Source organism: Vombatus ursinus, unplaced genomic scaffold, assembly GCF_900497805.2.
Source record: "Vombatus ursinus unplaced genomic scaffold, bare-nosed wombat genome assembly UNPS02003292.1, whole genome shotgun sequence".
NCBI lineage: Eukaryota > Metazoa > Chordata > Mammalia > Diprotodontia > Vombatidae > Vombatus > Vombatus ursinus.
Window position 1 is genome coordinate 12261520 of NW_020943070.1, and position 9782 is coordinate 12271301.

Here is a 9782-nt window from a genome sequence, read left to right on the forward strand (position 1 = left end):
TCTTTCTTGCATGTCCCACTTATGGGAGAGAATTTTCCCCATTTTCCCTTTCCCTTTGCCCCTCTCCCCACTCCTTCCATACTTGTTATGAGATTATCAAATCATAATACAACCACACTCAAGTTCCCTGTATAATTAAACTCCCTTTAAGACCCCTGGTGATGATAAAGTTCTGAGGAATTATGTGACTTATCTAACTTAAGATTAAGGTAAATAGTTTACATTTTGCTAGTCCTTTTTGATTTTTCACTCATGCATACCTTTTTATGCTTCTCTTGAGTCCTGCGTTTTCATGTCAAATGTTCAGGAATGTTTTCATCAGGAATGTTTAAAAGTCCTCTATCTTGATAAACAGCCATTTCCTTTCCCCACTCCCATAGGAATATACTATTGTGCAGGGAAGGTTATTCTCAATTGCAATACTCTATCCTTTGTCCCCTAGACTGTCATATTCTAAACCCTCTATTCCTTTAGAGTAGTGATTGTTAAATCTTGCATAAGTGTTGTGGCTTCACATTACTTGAATTCTTTCTTTCTGGATGCTTGCATTTGTTTCCTTGACCTGGGAGTTCTGGAGATTGGCTACAAAATTCCTGGGAGTTTTCACTGTGGGGTTTCTTTCAGGAGGTGACTGGCGAATTCTTTCCATTTGTTCTTTTCTGGGTAATTTAATCATTTTATTAATAATGCCAGCATGTTTATGAATAAAAAAATGGTCATTTTCCCATCTCTCTTAGGCCAAAGATACTTCATGGTGTTGGGCTCACAGTTTATGTGCCCTTGAAAGAGTAGATGTTCCTCAGCATGGCAATCAACTCTGATTGGTTAAAAATGAATGAAAAATGAATATTACATTGAGAGGCTGGGCTATATTACAATGAAGGTCTTTGTGTACGTGACTTGGATCACCTAAATCTTGGTCAAAGAGACATATCAAGTTCCATATCACCTGTCTAACAAAAGGGAGGATTCATATTTTCCCATTCCTGAGTAAACACAATGAGCAAGAATGAATCTATTAGCCTAAACTTAGAAATTCTTTTACTGTCCTTGATTAGATCTCAGTCATGCTGGCTAGGTAAGCCTTTTTATTTTTATTTAGTGTTTTATTTTCCCCCTGTTACATGCAAAAAAAAATTTTTTTATCATTTGTGTTTAAAACTTTGAGTTCTAAATCCTTTCTCTTCCTCCCTCCTGAACCCCTGCATTGAGAAGGCAACTAATTCAATATAGATTATAAATGTGTAGTCAGTTATGCAAAACATTTCCATAAGAGTCATATTGTGAAAGAAAACATAGACAAAAAAATAACCTCAAGAAAATAAAGAAAACATGGTTGAATCTATATTGAGATAACATCAGCTGTTTCTCTGAGGATGGATAGTATTTTTCATCATAAATCCTTCAGTTACTTTGGATTGTTGTATTGCTGAGAATAGCTAAGTCATTTACAGCTGATCATCTTATACTATTGTTGTTACTTTGTACACAGTACATTTCATTTTGCTTCAGATCACACAAGTCTCTCCAGATTTTTCCTAGACCATCTCACTCATCGTTTCCCATAGCACAATAGTATTCTGTCACAATCACATACCACAACTTGTTTAGCCATTCCCCACTTAATGGGCATCCTCTCAATTTCTAAGTCTTTGCCACCAAAAAAAAAAAAAAAACTGCTATAAATACCTTTATACATATAAGCCCTTTTCCTTTTCCTTTTTGGGTTTTTTTTTTGGTATCTTTTTTGGTTACAGACCTAGTAGTGGTATTGTTAGGTTACACAGTATGCATGGTTTTATAGGCCTTTGGGCCTAGTTCCATTTCTCTACAAAATGGTTGAATCAATTCACAACTCCACCATCAGTGCATTAATGCCACATTTTCCCCACATCTCCTCCACCATTTGTCATTTTCCTTTTCTGTCCTATTAGCCAATCTATTAGGTATGAGGTCATACCTCAGAATTATTTTAATTTGCATTTTTCCAATCAATAGTGAGTTCAAGTATTTTTACAAATGGTTATAGATAGTTTTGATTACTTCATCTGAAAACTGTTGATATATTTTGATCATTTATCAGTTGGGGAATGGCTCTTACTCTTAGAAATTTGACTCAGTTCTCTATATGTTTGAGAAATGGAGCCTTTATCAAAGAAATTGGCTTCAGATGTTTTTCAGAGTTACTATTGCTAACTATACTTCCCTCCATCCAATCCCCACCTTGTTTATTCTCTTCTCTCTCTTCTTTCACCCTGTCCCTCCTCAAAATGTGTTTTGCTTCTGTCTACTCCCTCCACCAATCTGCTCTCCTTTCTATCACACCTCTCTCCTCTTATCCCCTTTGCCTTCTACTTTTCTGCAGGGTAAAATAGATTTCTATACACAAATGAGTGTGTATGTTATTCCATCTTTGAAATGAAAAGGTTGGACTGAACCTTGCAGAAATGTTTTCCAGCTCGAATCTATTTTGTGTTGCCTCTACTTTCCCACCACTTTTCTACTCTTTTCCACCTCATACAATCTGCTTTCTGATCCTGGCACTCCCTCTGCTGAAGCTGTTCCTGCAAGGATTATTGGCTTCTTAGACACCAAAACTAGTGACCCAGTGGCTGTTTCTCAGTGTGTGTCCTCACAGAGCTTGCTGGGGCCTCTGACATGGAGAGTGATGTGATGAATGAATTCAAAAAAGATATTCTGACCTTGCCTGCAACCTGACCCTGACTCTTTTTTTCCCTATTAATCTTAGTCCTAGCTAGACATTGAAGGACTGTTTATGGTATTTGCTCCCCGGAAGGGCTGGCCACCCATCCTGGAAACAGACATTCATAAACAGGAATACACCTAAGGATAGTTTTGAGAGCAGCTCCTTTCTTTTTTTCGGCTAGGCAATGGTGTTAAGTGACTTGCCCATGGTCACACAGCTAGTAAGTGTTATCTGTCTGAGGCCAGATTTGAACTCAGGTCTCCCGAATCCAGGGCCAGTGCTCTATCCACTATGCCACCTAGTTGACCTAAGAGAGCAGCTCCTTTCCCCCAGATCCCCCAAATTGTCTTCTTTGATAGAAGGAACTACTAAAAACAGGTTGCCCCAACTTTATCTTTGGAGTCTTCCCCAAGGTGCAGATGTGTAGCAAATGATTTTCCCATTGGGACTCTGGAGGTTGAAAACTGGCACTCCCCAGCCCATGTGATCCAGATGTAGATGGTTGCCCTGATGATGATGGTTGATTGTGACAAGATTTGATACCTGTTGAGACTTAAGTATGTTATTGTTACCTGTTGGGATTTACTAACTCTAATTCTATTCTATTTACTAATCTTAATCTTATTTTACTATCTTAATAATAAATATTTTTACTATATACTTATATGTAAATCAAACTTGAGACTCTGTCATTTCTAAACCAATCTGAACCAAACCTAATTTAAGCTGCAGTAAATAAGGCTGCTTGGCAAAACATTTTTTTGGCATCATGAACAGGATTGGTTTTGAGATGCCCTTTGTTCTCAAGTAAAACAGCCACTGTTGACTGCCAACATTCCAGGGTGGGAGGATATGTTTTATGCCTTCTTAGATAAGGAATGGGCTGTGGGAACAGGCTCTTGTGAATATTGGGAAGACAAATTGAAGAAAGCATAACCTCTGGATGTTTTACACTGTTTAGTGAGTATCCCTTTATAAAAGGGGGCAGGGGAATCATTTGACTGTTTGCCAGAGAGGCTGGGCTCTCCTGGCTGCCCATCAGCTCATGCACTAGCAAAAGGACAAACTGATGGAAGAAAAAAGTTCGAGCAGAAAAAAAAAATGTCTGATCTGTGTAAGGGATTTCTGACAAGTCTCTCTGAGCTTTTGGATTCTTCCTGTCATATATGTGTGTGTGTGTGTTACCCTGTCTGTATTTGTTCTGTGTTTATGTGTCTGTGTGGTGTGAGTGTCTGTGTGTAATCTGATACCCTGTAAGATTTAAAACGCAACTTTCTCTTTTTTTCCCACTCTCCCTCCCTCCCTGATTACAGCAGCCTCAGAGGAGTGGGTGGATGAGAGACAGAGAGAGAGAAAGGGAGAGGGACAGACAGACAGAGAGACAGAGAGACAGAGAGAGAGAGACAGACAGAGACAGAGACAGAGAGGCAGAAATACTTTATTATTTAGGTTATATGATTGGTAAAAGGGGACTTTATTCAAAGTCCACCAGAGGGATAAGTAGATGGAAGGAAAGGGAGAAAAGTTTAAGCATGTAGAAATGAGAGGAGTATGGGTAAAAAGAAAGGCATAATCTATTTTCCCAAACTGTGTGGACAGAAGGTTTGAGAGTAATGGTTTGGAAACTTTTGGAAAACTGTAAAAATTGTAAAGTTGTAAATTGTAAAAAAAAAAATTTTAATTCAATTGTAAATTTAAAAAAAATTCTCTCTCTACCTTTACATTCTAATTCTGGCCAAGTTTTGAATGTGGAGGAAAAGACAAGAAAAAAAGGGGGAGAACCTTTTCCCCTCAGATCAAGGAGAGGCAGGTTGACTAGTACTTAATCTTTCCTGCCTCACATAAAAGAGAAAAGTTCTTGTGTACCAGAACACAACCAAAAGGTAATGAATTCATTCCAGTTGTATTTTAAAAATGAAATGTGTCGCTTCTAATTTGATGCTTAAAATAAGGTAGAATTTATTATACTGTTTGACACTAAGGCAAATTAGGAAAAATGTATGGACCTGAAATTTGCTAACTGGGTGACATTAAGCAAGTTACCTCAGTTTACTTCACATGATTGGAAGGTACCTAACACAATGCCTGGCAGAGGGCAGGTGCTATAAATGTTAATTATTATTATTATTATTATTATCATTAGTTCTTTAATCAGATGTGACCAGTATACTATGCCAATGCTGATGAGATACCCAATTTTCTATGTAAGGTAATTTGGAAATGCATTCAATAGTATTGGAGTCACCTGATTGGTAATGTGCTTCTTTCAAGTTTTAAACATCTAATATTGTTTCAAATTGGTAAGCTTTTGTATCAGTTATGTCAAGCAACTTTTGATAACTTGGTTGTTATTAAAGTATGAACTGAAAGAAACTAAATGATGATTAAAAAATTGTGTAAAACCAAATATGTTATTTTATCAGTCCTGCTAACCCTGTCTTATAATGTTTTATAATTGCTATTTAGCAAACCAGGTATTTTCACCTTTGCCTGTAGTTAAAAGAGAAGGTTATAACTAAAACAATTTAGCCATCACTTATGAAATCCGTAAGATTATTAACAAAGTTATTTGGAGTTACTGTTTTAATGCTAAAACCTAACATTGTTAATTGATTACTGTGTGTGTAAAGGAGGGGATTGAGTGAAAGCCTTATCCGGATTGTTTTTGCCCTTTCACTGGGGAATGGGGATTGGTGGGTAGGGGCCCCAGGATCAGACCATCCCTGGGGTCCGTGTCAATTTCCCTTATTTTGTAAGCTTGCCAAGGACCCTGGAAAGCAACTCTGTAGGCAAGGTCATCAGCCCTGGGAAAATAACTTGTTTGAGTTATGAAGTTCCTAAACAATGAACCTGGCTTGCTGAGAATTTGCAAGTGCATGTACAATAGATAGAAAGGAATTCTAATGATTAGCTTTTACACCAAGACAAGTTTAAATTTGTAAAGGAAAGATGTTAAATGGAATCTTTTATGTATATGAGTCCTGATAAATTTTTATTGCTTATTGCAACTTCATGAGAGTAAAAATAACTATATCTGGCTCTAAGCTATGATTAGTGAAACTTGCTGTTTGAAGTAAAAGGCTCTTGGAACCCTAATTTTGTTTTGAGTTTGAATTGGGGTATAGTTGTGAGCGCTAAATCAGTATCTGAGAGAAATGCCACAAACTACTCAGAGAGAACCTGTACTGTTAACAGGTGGAGGTCTGCATCTGGGAAAAAGCCAGGAGGACAATCTTAGCTTCAATCTAGGATGGGATCCTCCTGGCTCAGATTCCCCATTGTGTTCCTTTGAAAAAGAATGTTTCTCACCTGACTATTCCTGAGTCTGACTATCAGGTGGAATTGATACTGCATGGTTGGAGAACTGTGACTCCTATCTGAACTCAAACAGAGCTAAGGATGTTCTATCCTGTCATATTTGGTATGTCACATATCTCTGCTTTTTTTCTTTTATAGCAAATTTCTATGATCAGAGCAAGTGGTCAGTAAGAGAAATGAGCACAATGTAAGTATGTGAGATCTTGCTCTTTTGATCTGAATTTGTAGTCATTCCATGGCCTAAACAAGAGTTAAAATTAGTATTTAAACTTGTGCTATGTAAAAGATTCCATTTCTAAAGTATCTCTTTCTTTCAGAGTGAATATTACTAGAAAAGGATAAATATGCTTGTGAAACAAAGATGTGTATCTATTTAGTTGTGAGGTTAAAGTTAGGAACCTCTTTTGCTTAAAGCAATGCTGTTATGTTAATGAAGAGTGACAACTTACAAGTTATCTTGTCTTATGGTTGAAACATAAAGGAAAGTTAAGTTGTCTGCATAATGGGTTCAACAGATTTGGAAAGATAAATAAAGGTTTTATTGAAACTATGGAAGGCAGACAAGAAGGTTTGGAGACGAACTGGGAACATCCAAGCCCTTCCTGCCCCTAGAAAGTTGCTTTGCATACCTTTGTGCCAGTTTCAGATGGTTTAAGTATGCTGAGTGTGAGGAAGTTTCACAGGATTTTAAAAAGAAAGGAAAATTATGTAGCTTGATTTGAAAAATAATAGCTCAGTCATGTTTGAGATGGCCCTATCAGGAAGGACTCCAGTCTGTATTTTCCCCGCTTCTGGATATTTTCCTCATACTCCTTTTTGGTCTTTGTTTGCTTAACCTCCTTGCCAGATTTGTGTCCTCTAGGCTCAGTGCCTTCCACTTGCAAATGACCACTCAGGCTGGACATCACCCTCTGTCTGAGACCATGACCCATCACGCTCTGGACTTAAAGTCAGCTAAGTTCTGAACACTGGCTGAAGAACCAACCACATGAACAGGACCTCAAGAGGCAGGGACAGCTCTCCATCCATTCTAGGCAGGAAGCAGTTTCAGAAGCCAAGACCTACATCTCTTACCCTAAAAGATTTTGGGTCCCATTTATTTAAGGGGGGAATGATGGGGTACTGGTGCTCACACCCCAGCCCTAGGATCATGTCTCTCTTCAACCTTTATATGATATTATTATTCTTTATTGTTTTATTATTCTTCAATTGTTATGTATTTTGTCATCTAAAACAAGCATACTCTCACGTTACATTTTGTTCCTCATGAACTTTGGGTAAAATGACACCCTAGTGACAGGCTGCCGAAATTATTGCACAAGGCACCAATAACACTGTTTCCCTTATGTATTACAGCTTCATGTGTGCTACCTTGCCATTATTAGTGGAACTCATATGGGATGCTATCATAGATACCCCTTATTTTCTTTCTGGAGCTTCTTGTTACAATATTACACATAATCTTAGTAAGCATTATCATCCTGTACCTATAAGTATAGATGTGCAAGCAATGGTAGGTCCCTTTACTTATACGTGTGTTACTTTTGATAATCTTACTGCTTTCCCAAAAAGTGTCCCTCATATTGCATGTAACTATTTTACTACTAATAGAGTAGCCTTTAACAAGATGAGTGTTTGTATGTATCTACCTAATAATTGCTCCTATAGGTTTCCCAATGTTACTCTTTTGTATCAAGGAGAAAGTCATAACAATGTTTCTTATATACCAAAGCCATCTAAACCTCTTCCCTCTTAGAAGACTTTAAATCATCTGTTGAAAACACCCCTTCACCCTTATTATATATCCCAAAGTAGCTATAGTACTGCTTGGTCTCAGCATGTGGTCTCTATGCTAAAGAACAGCCTTCATTCACATTATTCGGTTTGTGCCCCTAAAGGATATACTTTTTTGTGTGGACATCATACTACCCCTATCTTTGTGTATGAAACAGCCCAACCCTCAGACTATCAAAGAATTATGCTGTCCTATACTTGTCTTAGTTCCTACGTTAATTATGGAACATACACTCTGGACTTGGTGAATCCAAGGATTGATGTATTTCTACCACTTGTTTACTGTAAACTCAACATGGTTAAGAAAAGTCTTATGTCTGGAATTGAGAAGTAAAGAATAACAGATTTAATTACACAAGATAAATTGTGACATAAATGAGTAATGGAGATGACATTCCATTACAATAAATGACAAGACCACGTGACAAGATTGTCAGCAAATGCCCCACTTATTTCAAGCAATGTTCAATAAAACTGAATTTCTGTAAGAAAATAATTTGTTCTAAGATTTTATCTACACTCCAGACAACAACCTGGAGTGACTGAAAGTTTAAAAACTCAAAACATAGAATGCTTCCATGAAAAATTAATGATTGGTACGCTACAACATAGTTTTTTCTTATCATGTGAATGTCTTGAGGAAGGCATTAAAGTCACTGATGATGAGCATATCTGATCAAATTGAGATATTGGCACATTAGATCAGATCAGAAGGTAGAGGCATTATATACATTAAGGAAGGACCATGTCCTTTCCCATGCTGCCCTTTGGGCAAGACCTATGTTGATGCTGGTTAACAGGAGCTTCACCAGCCAGCAACACATTCAGTTATGGAAGAGCCAACTTCTATACTCTGAAAATTCTACTGAGAGAAGTCTAAAAAGTTGGTGAGAACTACTAGGTAGGGCCTGACCACTTACAGCACACATCCTAAGATAAACATTGTCTTAGTACAGCAAATCCAACCCAATTGGTCACATTATGAAGAAATTGTCCCCAGCTGCAAAAATCCAATTGAAATAATATTAAAAAACAGAAACAAAAAACAGCAAACTAAAACTCTTACAATGAAAAAGGAAGACAAGTAAACAATAGTATACATAATCAAAATGTGCTTTATATTTAATTCCCTAAAAATGCATTAATACTCCATTTATATAGCATGACAAAACTATATTAAAAATACTACAATAAGTTGTTAGTAGGCATTTACGGTAACTGTTTTCTTAAAGTTTTATAAGCCTTTAAAATATTTCTGAAGTAACTTTTAAAAGAAGTGGTAAGCTGTCATTGTTGGCAAAAAGAAAGTGATCTTAAGGGAAGAATCATATCAGTAGAGTTTCCTTCTTCTTCTGACTGTCGTTCTAGTGGGAGAGGAGGTTCCCTAAGGGTCTCCAGGTCCAGGAAGGGAAATTGAGGAGAAGACACTATTATCGGTTCTGCCTACATCTACAAGAGGTAAATTCAGTGAAGTATTGTTGGAATAAAAGGAGGTTCTGCTGCACTCTCCTGTTGTTTGGTAGACAACAGTGGCATCTCCGTCTTTCAATTTGTCAGAGAAATTGCACTCATTAGAATCAAATCTAGACAGACCATTTGTTGCTCCAGGTGGAAGAGGCATATAGCTATGGTGCAGTCCTTTCGGGTGCTCAAGTTTGACCATCTTTAGCTTTAGCGCTTCATCTGTGATCTTCTCTCTCGGGAAGCTCTGTGTTTTCTCTCGTCGAATAGATTCAACCAGAGTGTCAAGTGCTTAGGGATTTCCTGTAAGTAGTCCAACAGCTTACCAGCTCTTTTTTCAATTTCTTCAGCGTCCTCTCTAGTGAGTGTTTTCTTTGCACGTAGGTGATCAACATGTCTCTCAGCTATGATTTTTTTCACATAAATACACCCTCAGATTTTCTAAAGCATCTTTCTTTGCTTCGGCCATGTCCTCCTCGGTCAGCGCTGGCGTGGCGGGTCC

At 37.5% G+C, this 9782-nt stretch overlaps 1 pseudogene; it reads right to left on the bottom strand.

Moving 5' to 3' along the window:
* Positions 1-9106: 9106 nt before the first annotated feature.
* Positions 9107-9782, bottom strand: LOC114050392 (annotated as a pseudogene).